The following is a 15,467-nucleotide window of genomic DNA, read 5'->3' as shown; positions in this document are numbered from 1 at the left end:
CCTACATTGAAGTTTAAACTTTGATATATATACTACAAAAAGCAAGGGACCTAGTACTGAGCCCTGCGGAACCCCACTGGAAACAATCCTCCAGTCATAAAAACACTCGGCGACCATTACCCTTTGCTTCCTGCCACTGAGCTAATTTTGGATCCAACTTGCCACTTTCCTTTGGATCTCATGGGGTTTTACTTTTCTGATCAATCTGCCATGTGGGACCTTGCCAATAGCCTTGCTTAAATCCATGCAGACTATATCACACACACTACTCTCATCAACTTTCCTTGTTACCTCCTCAAAAAATTAAATCAGGTAAGTCAGATACGACCTTCCCTTATCAAATCCATGCTGACTGTTTTTGATTAATCCGTGACTTTCTAAATGATGATTAATATTGTTTTTCTCAATAATTTTCACACCATCATGGTTAAATACCTATGCTGAAGTGGACCTATGCGTGGTCGTGCATTCTAGGGTCTTAAAAGAAGGCACTGCAAATATAATGGATGCCTTGGTTATAATCTACCAAAATTCCATGGCTTCTGGGAAGGTCCCAGCGGATTCAAAAACCGCAAATGTAACGCCCCTATTTAAAAAAGGAGGCAGACAGAAAGCAGGAAATTATAGACTAGTTAGCCTAACATCTGTCATTGGGAAAATGCTGGAGTCCATTAGTAAGGAAGCAGTAGCAGGACATTTGGAAAAGCATAGTTTAGTCAAGTAAAATCAACATGATTTTATGAAAGGGAAATCATGTTTGACAAATTTGCTGGAGTTTTTTGAGGATTTAATGAGCAGGGTGGGTAAGGGGGAACCAGAGGATGTGGTGTATTTGGATTTCCAGAAGGCATTCGCTAAGGTTACTGCATAAGATAAAAGCTCACAGGGTTGGGGGTGATATATTAGCATGGATAGAGGATAGACTAACTAACAGAAAACAGAGAGTCGGGATAAATGGATCATTTTCCAGTTGGCAAACAGTAATTAGTGGGGTGCCACAGGGATCTGTGCTGGGGCCTCAACTATTTACAATCTATATTAATGACTTGGATGAAGGGATCGAATATAATGTAGCCAAGTTTGCTGATGATACAAAGATAGGTGGGAAAGCAAGTTGTGAGGAGGACACAAAAAATCTGCAAAGGGATATAGACAGACTAAGTGAGTGGGCAAAAATTTGGCAGATGAAATATAATGTGGGAAAGTGTGAGATTATCCACTTTGGAAGAAAAAATAAAAAAGCTAATTATTATTTAACTGGAGAGAAATTACAAAATGCTGCAGTACAGAGGGACCTGGGGGTCTTTGTGCATGAAACACAAAACATTAGTATGCAGGTACAGCAAGTAATCAGGAAGGCAAATGGAATGTTGGCCTTTATTGCAAGGGGGTAGAGTATAAAAGCAGAGATGTCCTGCTACAACTGTACAGGGTATTGGTAAGGCCACATCTAGAGTACTGCATCCAGTTTTGGTCTCCTTATTTAAGGAGGAATATAGTTGCATTGGACAGTTCAGAAAAGGTTCACTCGGTTGATTCATGAGATGAAGGGATTGACTTATGAAGAAAGGTTGAGCAGGTTGGGCCTGTACCCATTGGAGTTCAGAAGAATGAGAGATGATCTTATTGAGACACATAAGATAATGAGGGGACTCAACAAGGTAGGTACAGAGAGGATATTTCCACTCATGGGGGAATCTAGAATTAGGGGGCATAGTTTCAGAATAAGGGGTCCCCATTTAAAACTGAGATGAGGAGGAATTTCTTCTCTCAGAGGGTTGTAAATCTATGGCATTCTCTGCCCCAGAGAGCTGTGGAGGCTGGGTCATTGAATATACGTAAGGCGGAGATAGACAGATTTTTGAGCAATAAGGGAATAAAGGGTTATGGGGAGCGGGCAGGGAAGTGGAATTGAGTCCATGATCAGATCAGCCATGATCTTATTAAATGGTGGAGCAGCCTCGAGGGGCCAAATGGCCTACTCCTGCTCCTATTTGTTATGTTCTTCTGTCATCTTGCCCACTAGTGTTAATTGGTTGGGAATCCTGGCATCAAGGAGCCCTAGTAAAATTGAATTCAATGGGAATCAGGGGCAAAACTCTCCACTGGCTGGCGTCATACCTAGCACAAAGGAAGATGGTTGTGGTGGTTGGGGATCAATCATCCCAGCCCCAGGAGTTCCTCAGGGCAGTGTCCTAGGCCCAACCATCTTCAGCTGCTTCATCAATGAACTTCCCTCCATCATAAGGTCAGAAGTGGGGATGCTCACTGATGATTGCACAGTGTTCAGTTCCATTCACAACTCCTTGGAAAATGAAGCAGTCCATGCCCACATGCAGCAAGACCTGGATAACATTCAAGCTTGAGCTGATAAGAGTCAAGTAACATTTGCACCACACAAGTGCCAGGCAATGATCATCTCCAACAAGAGACAGTCTAACCACCTCCCCAATGATATTCAATGGCATTACCATTGCTGAATCCCCCACCATCAACATCCTGGGGGTCACCATTGACCAGAAACTTAACTGGACCAGCCACATAAATACTGTGGCTACAAGAGCAGGTCAGAGGCTGGGTATTCTGCAGCGAGTGTCTCACTTCCTGACTCCCCAAAGCCTTTCCACCATCTACAAGGCACAAGTCAAGAGTGTGATGGAATACTCTCCACTCGCCTGAATGAGTGCGGCTCCAACAACACGCAAGAAACTCGACACCATCCAGGACTAAGCAGCCTGTGTGATTGGCACTCCATCCATCACCTTAAACATTCACTTCCTCCACCACCCGCACATTGTGGCTGCAGTGTGTACCATCTACAAGATGCACTGCAGCAACTCACCATGGCTTCTTCAGCAGCACCTCCCAAACCAGTGATCTCTACCACCTAGAAGGAGATGGGCAGCAGGCGCATGGGAGCACCACCACCTCCAAGTTCGCCTACGAATTACACACCATCCTGACTTGGAAATATATCGCTGTTTCTTCACCGTCGCTAGGTCAAAATCCTGGAACTCCCTCCTAAACAGCACTGTGGGAGTACCTTCACCATAAGGACTGCAGCGGATTAAGGCGGCGGCTCACCATCACCACCTTCTCCAGGGCAATTAGGGATGGTCAATAAATGCTGGCCTTGCCAGCAACACCCACATCCCGGAACGAATAAAAAAAAAGTCAGGTGGAAAGTAGTGGCTTCATTAAAAGGCCACTGCCAAATGCACTGTTGAAACTTCTGGGTTCCCCATGTGATCCAGAGCTCCTCCATTGCCAGCTCATTGGCAGATAAATATTCCGGCCAGAGATTCACCGTGGTGGATTTCAGCTTGGAGCAGTGACTGTCTGGGCCAGGGCAGCTGCGGCTTTCCTTGTGGAGCCTGGAGGAGCGTTCCTGTTTCCTCCTGGCCCTATTAAGGAAATGTTTTGATTTAGCTGGAGTGCCATATTTTCCTTTCCACCATCTGTCAACTGCCTTCAGCCTGGCGGGAGCTGCAGCAGTTTCCCCCTCGCAGGCCCCTGCTAAAATGCCATCTGTAAAGTGCTGTCCCCTCAGTACAGATTCACACGAGGCATGTCGTGAAGTCAAGGTCACTCTGGACCTGCACCTTTATTGCTGCACTTGCCTGAGTCCTTATATACCTGTCTCTTGCAAGTGCACCCCTGGTGGTAAGGTATGCTGGTGGTTACAGGTCATATCTTATTACAGTCATGTATAGCATGTTAGGATATAGTTATATATAATAATGTAAGATACATGACACCATCGTGGTCCAATTGATGTATTGGGACCCTGGTTTGCATAAACCCATGGGGCTCCCACCTGTTTTAGTGTGAGACTCATTCGGTTGGAGAACCCTGCAGTTAATATCGGAGATGGCAGGAAAGCATCGAGTTCTAAGCGGGTAAGAAAACTGTGAGTTTTCAACTGTGTACTCATCCACCAGCTGGGTAGGGCTAAAATCGACCCATTCATCTTAGCAATGTGCTAAATTAGAAAGATCCAGCAGATAACAAGTAAAAAGTGATAATTAGAGGCTCCGCAAAGTCTTAAATCAATTTACTGATGTAAGTGATGTTTGTGTACGACTGGATTAGCACAGAAGCATTTCCTTTGAATTGTGACAGATTAGTACTTCTTGCTCCATTTACGTTCTATAAGGAGGCAACCTCAGATGTGCAAGATTATAAGTGGGGAAAATATGGAGAGACAGCAGACTTTGGCCAACTGGAAATATATCAGTAGCAATGGATGTTCATGGAAGTCATATGTCTCTCACACAAAGCATTCCTTACACCAGTACATGATGACCTTGCATTTTTTTGGTATCTGTTGACCCAAATAAATTTCAGCAGAGTGCATACTTTCAAAGTGCTTAATGAAATGGAACAAGAGAGAATTCAGCATTATTGTTACATAAGCATAGCATTTCTTCCATTCACGGGGACAGTCTTAATCTTCCAAACAAAAGCAGAATGCAGGCACCATGAACAAAGGCAAAGAGGCACCACAGCACATATTGGGATAGAACTTGGACCTTGCTGAGTCCATTTTAGAGTCACTTTCAGGGAGTAATGTTTCATGCACGATCAGCGCAGGGGAATGAATGCTGCAATTATGTCATAGCCAGCTGCTCGGGTGCCTGTGGCACCTACCTGAAATACGTCTTATGCCTCATGCTTACTCTAGGATCCTTACACTAAATTGGTGAGCAATGAGCTCTCCTTGTGAGCTAGGAGAAGCAGGAGTGCTCCTCCCAGGCTACTCAAGGAATCCTTCAGCCTCCCTCAGCCCCGATTGCCAGCCTCTCCTCCCACTTCACAGTCCTGCCAATTGCCAACCTCCCTCCTCCATTTCCAATCACGAGCTCTCTGCCCCCTCCCAATCATGGGCTCTTTCCCCCCTCCCTAGCGCGGGCTCTCTCCCTCTCCCAATCACAGACTCCCTCCTCCTCTCCCAGTTGCTGGGCCTCTCCTAGGTCCTGATTGTTGAGAACCGTCCCCAAGGATGCCGGTTGCGGCCTCCTGCCGCTGGTCGGCTGCAGGGCGGGAAACGGAACTAAAAATGCTAATGAGGTGTGACAGTTAGGTTTAGCAGGACCTCCGTGACCCCGGCCTTGCCGGGTTCTTCAGCTGTTTTCAGCCACACCCTCATCTTCCCAGCCTCCCGGTTAATAAAGGGGCCATTGTGCCTGAAACAGGCACTTCTATTTAAATGATTCCTCCACTTGCAATGGTAGCAGCAAACACTTATCGTGCATTGAGATGAGAAATGTTTTAAAACTTGTCATTGAAATAGGACTGCCCTATAGGCAGAAGCTTTGAAGGAGTTCTGTTCTCCCACCAACTCCCTTAGCTGAATCAGAGTCCCATCTGATATACTTTTATATATCGAGTTCAACAATTTCAGAGCATAACCTCTACCCATCTTTGGCTCCCTTCCCTCCCCCCCAGCTTATGCTTATTCTCTCTTTGTTTCCAATGGCAGCTGGTCATCATTCCGCATTCACACCCTATCTAGACTAAACTTTTTCTAATTCCTGCCATTATCATTTCAATTGAGCCCATCATCCCTTTTGTCTCTCTAATCTCTCCTGCCTTCCACCCTGTCACAGACCTTCCCCTTTGTTCTTTCTTCCCCTCCCCCTTTCAGTGCTTCTTAAAAATGTGTTCTTTTCGAACATTCGCCAGTTCTGATGAAGGGTCATCGACCTGAAACATTAACACTGTTTTTCTCTCCACAGATGCTGTCTGTCCTGCTGAGATTTCCAGCATTTTCTGTTTTTATTTCAAATTCCAGCATCTGCAGTATTTTGCTTCTGTACTTTTATATATGTTCTTCTTGGAAGAGGAGGGAGAAGAAAAATGCTTAGATTTCAGGGAACTGAGGCAATGGCAAAGGAGGGGGAACCTATCTGCTGTTACCCTGTCACACAGGTTATTGGATACAAGATGTGTTTGGAGGACCAATGCCTTCAGGGGGTATGGTTGATCAGTGAGACAATGACAGAGCTATGCAACGTGATGCAGGATGACCTCCAGCCCAACTCCAGTGACAGTCAAGGTTACAACAGCCTTGAACATTTTTGTCTCATGTGCTAACTTCACTAATATCAGTCTGGGATGCATTGCTGCATAAGACAGGTGACTGATGCTTTGTTTGCTGGAAGAAACAACTATCACTTTCCTTATGGATAGCAGGGAGCAATAGGCCCAAGCTATAGGTTTGTATATGATGTCATCTGTATAAAGTTATGTGATCCTGCAGACAATAATCTGTGTCTGTTCACCATGCTGTTATTTGCTTAAACCCAGAAAATTAAGGGTTGGATCCTGGGTGATCAAGGATACCTGTGGAATTTCTGCACCCCAGCCGAGCACAGATACAATGAGGGAGATGTCTCTATCTGATGTATTATCAAGTACATCGCTGGCATGGTGTAAGCAGTGCTTCTAGTACTTTGACAAGTCAGGAGGCGCCTACAGTATTGCTCAGCCAACATTTCCTAAATCATTGTATTATGTTGCATTCTCCTTAACATGGTTATTAAAAGAGAAATCCACACGGAGCAGCCACAGAAAGAGCTCACTGAAGAAGAGCATGGGACCAGGCCATGAAGCCTGAGCAGGCGCTACAGAGCACATTCAGCAGTTGCAGGAGCCATTGACCAGATCTGATTACACTTTCTTCTAAAGGCTCCAAGATCATTTCTAGATTTTCCATCATTTTCTTTGTCCTCTGCAATTGATCAAAGTCCCAAACTTTTCATTTCTACCCTACTTATTTGCCAGCCATGTCAGACCATTTCATTGCACATTTGTTAACCCAGCCTCATAAATGAAACAACTGCTCAAATGCAATAACTACTGTGGCAAAATAATTTATTGAGCCAAATGACAAGTTTATCTGAACCTCGTGTCTATTACCTCTGTGATTCCCATTGTATTAGTAGGTGTGTGTTGTGCTCGACTACCTAATCTGGTGCTCTTTATCAGTGCATGCAGCAGGGCTGGAACCTGTAAGAGGCTCCTGGGATCACGGTAGCTCTCAACCTTTGTAAGCATGGCCTAGTATAGCGGCAACCTGATCTTCTTCTGGCTCCTGAACTCTATGGAAGAGTTAGACTGGTGCGGATGTGTTGCCACTGGGAAACAACATTTTCATCCATCATCAGGTCTGGCTTACCTTCATTAGGGACTGCACCTTAATGTAGTCAGAAGGCTTGCTTGTTTCTATGACCCTGAGAGCTGTATGACTCCTGGTAGGCCACCCACATTTTCAGGAGGTTCAGAAGCACTTCATATCCAAATAAATCCTGTTGAAGTGTAGTCACTGTTTTTATGTAGGCAATTGCAGCAACCAATTTGTGCTTAGCAAGAGACCAGAAACAGCAGGATAGTGTTTCTCAGTCTTTTTTTTGTATTTCTTTATTTTTGCTTTCTAGCTGTTGTTTAGAGGTAACATGTGGAAGAGGTACCGCTACAATGGAATCCCCATGAATTAGGTGAAAGGGAAGTGAGCCAATGCTTTTTCAGTGAGAGGCTCCTGGAAAAGTGCAGAGGCTCTGTGTGCAATACAGCAGATAAGATTGTAACAGCTGAATAATAAATAAAAGTACCGCAATAGAGTGAGAGGAGTGAAGAAAAACATGTAAGAATCATACTTCATGATAAAAGATCATCAACTGCTGCCTACAAGACAATGGAAGTCGTGTACTTTGCAATAAGGGAAATATGAATGTTATTTGGAGCTCATGGGTGAATTTGAGGGAGAAGAGACTAAAAAAAGAGATACATACATGTCATTCCAAGATAATTAAAAAAATAATGTACACAGAGGGGAAAAGCTGTTGTTAGACCATATTCTGTAAAATTCCTGTAAAATAGCCAGTTGATGAAGATATAAAAATAAAAAAAGCAATAAAATGCACAATTCCATATGGGGATTTTTTTTTCTTCTCTGAAGAATATTCCTTATATCATGATAAAGTCTGACAGAAGACAATGGGGAGATTTCCACTTTGCATTATTGCACCATTACATCCACCTCCCTGGCCACTGTCTCTGGCTGAACCAGTGTATTTACAACCTTGGTATCCTATTTAACTGTGAGATTTAAACCTCCTATCCTCTCCATTACATTACTTCCACCTTCGTAGCATCACTCATCTACACTCCTGCCTCAGCTTATCTGCTGCTGCTGAAACACTCATCCATGTTTTTCTTACCTCCAGATTTTGTGACTTATCCAATGATCTGGCTGGCCTCCCAACGTCGACCCTCCATAAACGTAAGCTCATCGAAAACTGTGATTCCCTCATCAAGTACCTCCCACCTGTGGGCTCGCTGATCTACATTGGTTCATGATCCATCATTGCCTTGATTTTAAAATTCTCATCCTTATGTTTAAATCACCTCCATGGCCTAGCCCTTCCCTATCCCTGTCACCTCAGGTTAAAATCAAAACTTGCGGGATCAGTGTGGGACACTGGGGAGTCCCACAGGTGAATTTAACTGCTTGCCCACTCGGTTTCCACTGAGCAGGGAAGGCTAAAATCACCTCTATGCATAAACCGTGGCACAGAATCACACATGAACCATCCATTACAACTCCTTAATAGTTCCTTCCAACTCACTGTGTTAAGGACTCTCCTACTTATCCTGCTCTCCAGCCTATTCCTACAAACTTCAGTGATTCTTGGCTTTTTGATGGCTAACTCTGAATTTACAACCCCTCTCCCCAGCCCCCCACCTCGCTGCCCCCAGCACTATACTCCCATGCTACATAGGAGTTGGGCTGCTGAACCGCCAATGAATATTTAAGTGAGCTGATCCTGCAGTCTATGCTGGGATGAGCATTGGATTGTGTAAGCTGGTGAAAGTCCCAGCTCAGGGGCGCAATACTCGTGTAAATAGCCCCAAGGAATCTTGGGGCCTAATTTCCAACGTAACTTAGTAAATCAATGTGGTTCTGTAAATAACCAAAACATATTTCACTGTGTCTCAGCTTTACTTAGATTGCCCATGCCTATACACATTAGCTGAAGACTCAGTTGCTGCAATAATATAAACAGATGTCAATGTTGACAATACGTGAGCCAAGACAAATATTAGGGTCTAGGATATACTTTCCAGTGTCAATAAGCCAAATTGGTTAACTTAGTTTGGTACCTTGAATAAAGAGTAAATGGGAAGTGTACACACATTCATAAATGAAAATGTTTTTTTGGTAAATAAAATTAATTCAAACATTGCATAGTTGCATATCTTTTCTGCAATGTAAGTTGCCATTTCCACATTCACTTTATATTCTTTCAACCAAGGATTTGGGAATTCAACATCCAGATTGGAATCAGGGCTTCTCAATTAAGCTTTTTGCCTGATTTCATATTTGCTTCAAGATTTTTTTGATTCTTATATGTATTATGTAACTTATAAAAGTTTTTCAAATGCATGCCGCAGTCAATATTTGCTCTTATTAGGACGAGGCAGCTGTGCTTTAGGACTCATGCTGTAGTCCTAATGTAATACTTTCTTAACTGCAGCACTGTAGAAAAGAAACTATTTGGAAACTTTTAGTCTCGTCAGTTATAGACGACAGCAAATCATATTGTCAGTAGACTTGTCGTAAGAGAGAATCCTCTCGACTTTGACAATCTTTTGTCTGAAACAGAAATACTCACAGGTAATTCTGGGTCGAGAGCATGGTGGTGTTGTTTAGTTGCTGACCTGGCCAAAAAGGAAAATCCAAATAATTGTGCTGCTTATAAACTATTGAGGTCAATTAGAGGACAGTTGCAAATAAAGGCAAAAAAACTACAAATGCTGAAAAATCTGAAACCAAACCAGAAAATGCTGGAGACACTCAACAGGTCAGCCAACAACTTGGAGTTGTAACTACATTTGTCAATTTCAGACTCCCAGTCAATGACTGGCTTTCTTTAAAATGTTTTGCACCTGTAATAATGCATGACATGTGGTGTACAGTGTTTGGTGTGTGATGCCTGGTGTGTGACATGTGCATGCTGCATGGACAACTTTTATACATTTGGCATAAGTAATGCCAAAGAATGCTAATTGCTTACAATAGAACTGTTACTTCCAGCAGCTTTCCAGCATCCACAATATTTTGCTCTTGTTACAGTACCTTGTTAGAATTAATTTACCGTTTGCATTCTGTTGTCCTAAATGCTGACCAGAAATGTTTTGTCACATTGTTATGGATTCAGAGGGATTAGAAATGCTGCATACTTCACCTCAGACAAGGAATAGGTCAATATTTAGTTGCTGTTATTAAATTCCTATGTAAGCCCTCAGTATCTTATTTGAGAGGTGTCTATTACTCACATGTGATTACTTTTAATGAGCTAGCTTGTTGGGATCATAAGCCAATTGCAGCACTGCAGGACAGCATCGCCCACTGTGGTGAATACAGTTGGTGCACTGCAGGGGAAGGACAATCCAGCTACTCCAACAAATGTTGCCAGGCCAGCTCTTGGACTGCTAATTAATGAAGCCCATTTTAAATTCCCTTCAGTAAGAAATTACGGCTGGATTCTCCTTTCATTGGCGGATTAGCGGCAGTTGTTCGACCCCCTCCCTCCCCCTTGCCTGTCACTTATCTGGAAACTGTCAGAACATAAGAACGTAAGAACATAAGAATTAGGAACAGGAGTAGGCCATCTCCTCGAGCCTGCTCCGCCATTCAACAAGATCATGGCTGATCTGGCCGTGGGCTCAGCTCCACTTACCCGCCTGCTCCCCGTAACCCTTAATTCCCTTATTGGTTAAAAATCTATCTATCTGTGATTTGAATACATTCAATGAGCTAGCCTCAACTGCTTCCTTGGGCAGAGAATTCCACAGATTCACAAGCCTCTGGGAGAAGAAATTCCTTCTCAACTCGGTTTTAAATTGGCTCCCCCATATTTTGAGGCTGTGCCCCCTAGTTCTAGTCTCCCCGACCAGTAGAAACAACCTCTCTGCTTCTATCTTGTCGATCCCTTTCATTATTTTAAATGTTTCTATAAGATCACCACTCATCCTTCTGAACTCCAACGAGTAAAGACACAGTCTACTCAATCTATCATCATAAGGTAACCCCCTCATCTCCGGAATCAGTCTAGTGAATCGTCTCTGTACCCCCTCCAAAGCTAGTATATCCTTCCTTAAGAAAGGTGACCAAAACTGCACGCAGTACTCCAGGTGCGGCCTCACCAATACCCTATACAGTTGCAGCAGGACCTCCCTGCTTTTGTACTCCATCCCTCTCGCAATGAAGGCCAACATTCCATTCGCCTTCCTGATTACCTGCTGCACCTGCAAACTAACTTTTTGGGAGTAACTATGATCAAGAAGGTGGTTCTCCCAGGACGAGGCTAGCCCATTGCACTTCGGGTGTGCTGACGCCTGCGATATCTCCAAATGCGGGATAATCGACTGCAAAATTTGTGGTAGTGGGGGACTGCGTTCGCGCTCTCCCCTGGCTTTACAATATATGTTTTAAAGTTTAATTTGATTTAATTGCCAGTGCTTTTAGTGTCCCCCTTCCCTTTTATAGGGGGCACTGGGGAAAAATTGTGATTTTAGTGCCCAAAAAAAAAAAAGAAAAACACAAAAAAAAAACCAAAAAAAAGGAGGGAAAAAAAAAAAAGGGCCTTGTAAATGTCTGGTGTGTCACCCAGGTCGGGTGGCACAGTTTAATGTTTTTTGTTTTGCAGATAAACTCCAAAAAGAGTTTCATGCACAAGGACTCCCAGATCCCTCTGCACCGCAGCATGTTGTAATTTCTCCCAATTCAAATAATATTCCCTTTTACTGTTTTTTTTTCCCAAGGTGGATGACCTCACATTTTCCGACATTGTATTCCATCTGCCAAACCTTAGCCCATTCGCTTAACCTATCTAAATCCCTTTGCAGCCTTTCTGTGTCCTCTACACAACCCGCTTTCCCACTAATCTTTGTGCCATCTGCAAATTTTGTTACACTACACTCTGTCCCCTTTTCCAGGTCATCTATGTATATTGTAAACAGTTGTGGTCCCAGCACCGATCCCTGTGGCACACCACTAACCAGCGATTTCCAACCCGAAAAGGACCCATTTATCCCGACTCTCTGCTTTCTGTTAGCCAGCCTATTCTCTATCCATGCTAATACATTTCCTCTGGCTCCGCGTACCTTTATCTTCTGCAGTAACCTTTTGTGTGGCACCTTATCGAATGCCTTTTGGAAATCTAAATACACCACATCCATCGGTACACCTCTATCCACCATGCTCGTTATATCCTCAAAGAATTTCAGTAAATTAGTTAAACATGATTTCCCCTTCATGAATCCATGTTGCGTCTGCTTGATTGCACTATTCCTATCTAGATGGCTCGCTATTTCTTCCTTAATGATAGCTTCAAGCATTTTCCCCACTACAGATGTTAAACTAACCGGCCTATAGTTACCTGCCTTTTGTCTGCCCCCTTTTTTTAAACAGAGACGTTACATTAGCTGCTTTCCAATCCGCTGGTACCACCCCAGAGTACACAGAATTTTGGTAGATTATAACGAATGCATCTGCTATAACTTCCGCCATCTCTTTTAATACCCTAGGATGCATTTCATCTGGACCAGGGGACTTGTCTACCTTGAGTCCCATTAGCCTGTCCAGCACAACCCCCCTAGTGATCGTGATTATCTCAAGGTCCTCCCTTTCCACATTCCCGTGACCAGCAATTTTTGGCATGGTTTTTGTGTCTTCCACTGTGAAGATTGAAGCAAAATAATTGCTTAAGGTCTCAGCCATTTCCACATTTCCCATTATTAAATCCCCCTTCTCATCTTCTAAAGGACCAACATTTACTTTAGTCACTCTTTTCCGTTTTATATATCGGTAAAAGCTTTTACTATCTGTTTTTATGTTTTGCGCAAGTTTACTTTCTTAATCAGGCAGCAAAGGCCACCGGATCTCCGCCTGTTGGAAGAAGTTCTGCATCCTCTTCATACTCGCCCAAACCTCCTGCTGCATCTGTTGGGTGGGAGATTAACTTGCTGGGGTGGTTTCCCGTCAGAAACCCGCCCCAATTAAAATCCGCTATCATTGAAATCCGATTAATAATGCAGTTACACCTTGGCGTCATATTTTGTTTTATATTTTGGGATGGCAAAATAATATCGAGAAATATAGATTGAAATGCCTGTTTAAATTCATCCACAAGCACTTTTGAATGAAACAAAATGCAATGATTGTTTCCAGAATTTAGGAGGCCTTTTAAAGGGATCAATTCAAATTGTTAAACTCTTAGAGAAAATGTGCCGGAAATTATTATTTTTAATATAGAGAGCATTGGAATATATTCACTTAAAGTTAAACGCTTAGTTGTAATAATTTAAAAATAGAAGAATATAAAGGGGTTTGGTGAATAAATAGAAAATAAAAATAGAAAGTTGTCTCTTGGTCCACATCAATTACATTAACCCAAGATAAGTCAACAACTTAAAAATGAATACTGTTTTATTCATATTGTTCATCGCACCACTTTTGTAGCCAAAGTTACACAGTCACATTTTATGAGGTCTAATACATGACCTCAGCTATTTGTCTAAACTTCCAAACTTGTGGGAAATTAAAGTAATAAAAGGTGTAACAATTCCTTGGTAACTATGCTCAGTGATGCAGTTAGTGTTCTAAATGAACTTGGGATCGATATTGAGCTCCCCCACGTCTGGCGGGAGAGAGAGAGTCGAAATGTGACTCCAACCCATCATTTTCACTGTGGCGGGTTGCGAGACCTGCCTGTTTCCCCTCTTGGAGAGGCGAGTGGCTTCATTGTAACCAGGCTTCCACAGTGCAGTTGGGAGTCTCATTTAAATTTAACGGCTGCGGGCCAGGCTTTCCAGGGCTTGGGAAAACTGGCAGCAACTGCAGAAAGTCAATGCTTTTGGGAGCACTGCTTGTGACCCAGGAGGAGCAGGAGTGACCTGACTCCCGGCCCCTCCAGCAAACCTTCTGCCGATCGTGATCTGTCCTCGGTCTGTTGCCGCGATCTGCTGACCCCGCCCACTTCAACACATGATTTTTCCCACCCTCCTAATTACGGATCTAACCCCTTCAAACTGTGATCTTTCCCAATTGCCGGGGACCTTCCTTGGCCGCCACCTTCTTCCGCTGCCTTTCCCATCCAGCAACGCCAGCCTGTCAATCTGGCCGGCTGCCGGATGGGGAACGGAATTAAAAAGTGATAATGAAGTCTTGCCGGGATTTCTGGGTTTCGCCCCTACAACTGCATTCCCTCGCTCCCTCTCTACCTCCCCATAAATATTGGGGTCCATACTTTTAATTCTACTGGAAGTACAGAATACACAATGTCTTTTTGAAGGCACTAAATTGTAGCTACACATAGCAGCTGGAGGAATTCTTACCCCAGCCTTTAAACCATGTACATTCATAAATTTATTACCATTAATAATCTGTTATAAGTGACTTAGCAGAGAATTATGGCAATAATTTGGAGTGAAATCATAAACTAAATGATAGGATTAATAGATCACTGTATCCTAAAGTCAAAATATAAGAAATAATAGTAATGTGTTATTTTGTCAGGTCGTAGCAATGCATTTTGGGATGGAATGCAGATCCACTGGATTTCTGTCCCTCGAGAGGTCCCTGAGAAATTGCCCTGCGGGGGGTGTGAGTGCTTCTTCTGCTTGGCATCACCTCAAAGGGTGAATGCCTCTCTTGCGCTGCCTTCCCCAAATGTTGAATTCATCCCATTTCCGGGATTTGGGAATGAGATCAGTGGCAGGGAAAAACAATGCGTAGAATTCTTGCCTGCCACAATTCCACCCTCTCAGAAAGTCTACAGAATTTCTGGCCTTACAGTTTTAAACAGATTAGCGAAATCCACAGCAACATCTTAAAGTCAGCTTAAACATTTGTATCGAGTCTCGTACATCAACTTTCAGAAAGTTATGTTATATTTATTCTTGATATGTGGACAATGATGGCAAAGCCGCAGTTATTGCTTATCCCTTGTTGCCCTAAAAGACGGTGCTGGATCTTTTCCTTGAATTGCTGCAGCCCCTGTAGTAATGATGCTCCCACAATGGTGCGAGGCCGGGAATTTCAGGATATTGATCTGTGATGATGAAGGAACACCAATATATGTCATAATCAGGTTGGTGGCTGAGATGGAGAGAAATGTGGAGGTGAAGGTCTTCCCAGAACATTGCTGCTCTTGCTGTTTTTGGTGAGTAGAAGCTACAGGGCTGGGAGGGGCTTTTGAAATAAGCAACAGTGGACTAGTGGGGGCTGAATTGAATATTCCTTTCATAAAGGATGGAGTTCAATGCTTATGAAGTGCATATGGTGTCATGGGAGACCTTTAGAGCTGATTATCCAGCCTTAAGTCATTTTTCTTCTGTGCTGCCTCTAGAATTGTCAATTCATCTTTGAATCTGAGGAATTTGCAGATGTGGGTTTGGTC

General features: G+C 43.3%; 1 non-coding gene across 1 annotated transcript; it reads left to right on the top strand.

The window, feature by feature from the left end:
- Nucleotides 1-11,317: 11,317 nt before the first annotated feature.
- On the top strand, nt 11,318-11,479 carry LOC139278493 (U1 spliceosomal RNA). The gene has a single exon (XR_011596284.1). It is a non-coding gene; the product is annotated as a U1 spliceosomal RNA (small nuclear RNA).
- Nucleotides 11,480-15,467: the final 3,988 nt, after the last annotated feature.

This window comes from Pristiophorus japonicus, chromosome 1, assembly GCF_044704955.1.
Source record: "Pristiophorus japonicus isolate sPriJap1 chromosome 1, sPriJap1.hap1, whole genome shotgun sequence".
NCBI classification, from domain to species: domain Eukaryota; kingdom Metazoa; phylum Chordata; class Chondrichthyes; family Pristiophoridae; genus Pristiophorus; species Pristiophorus japonicus.
Note: the sequence above shows the minus strand (reverse complement) of the source record. Positions and strands in the feature narration are given on the sequence as shown.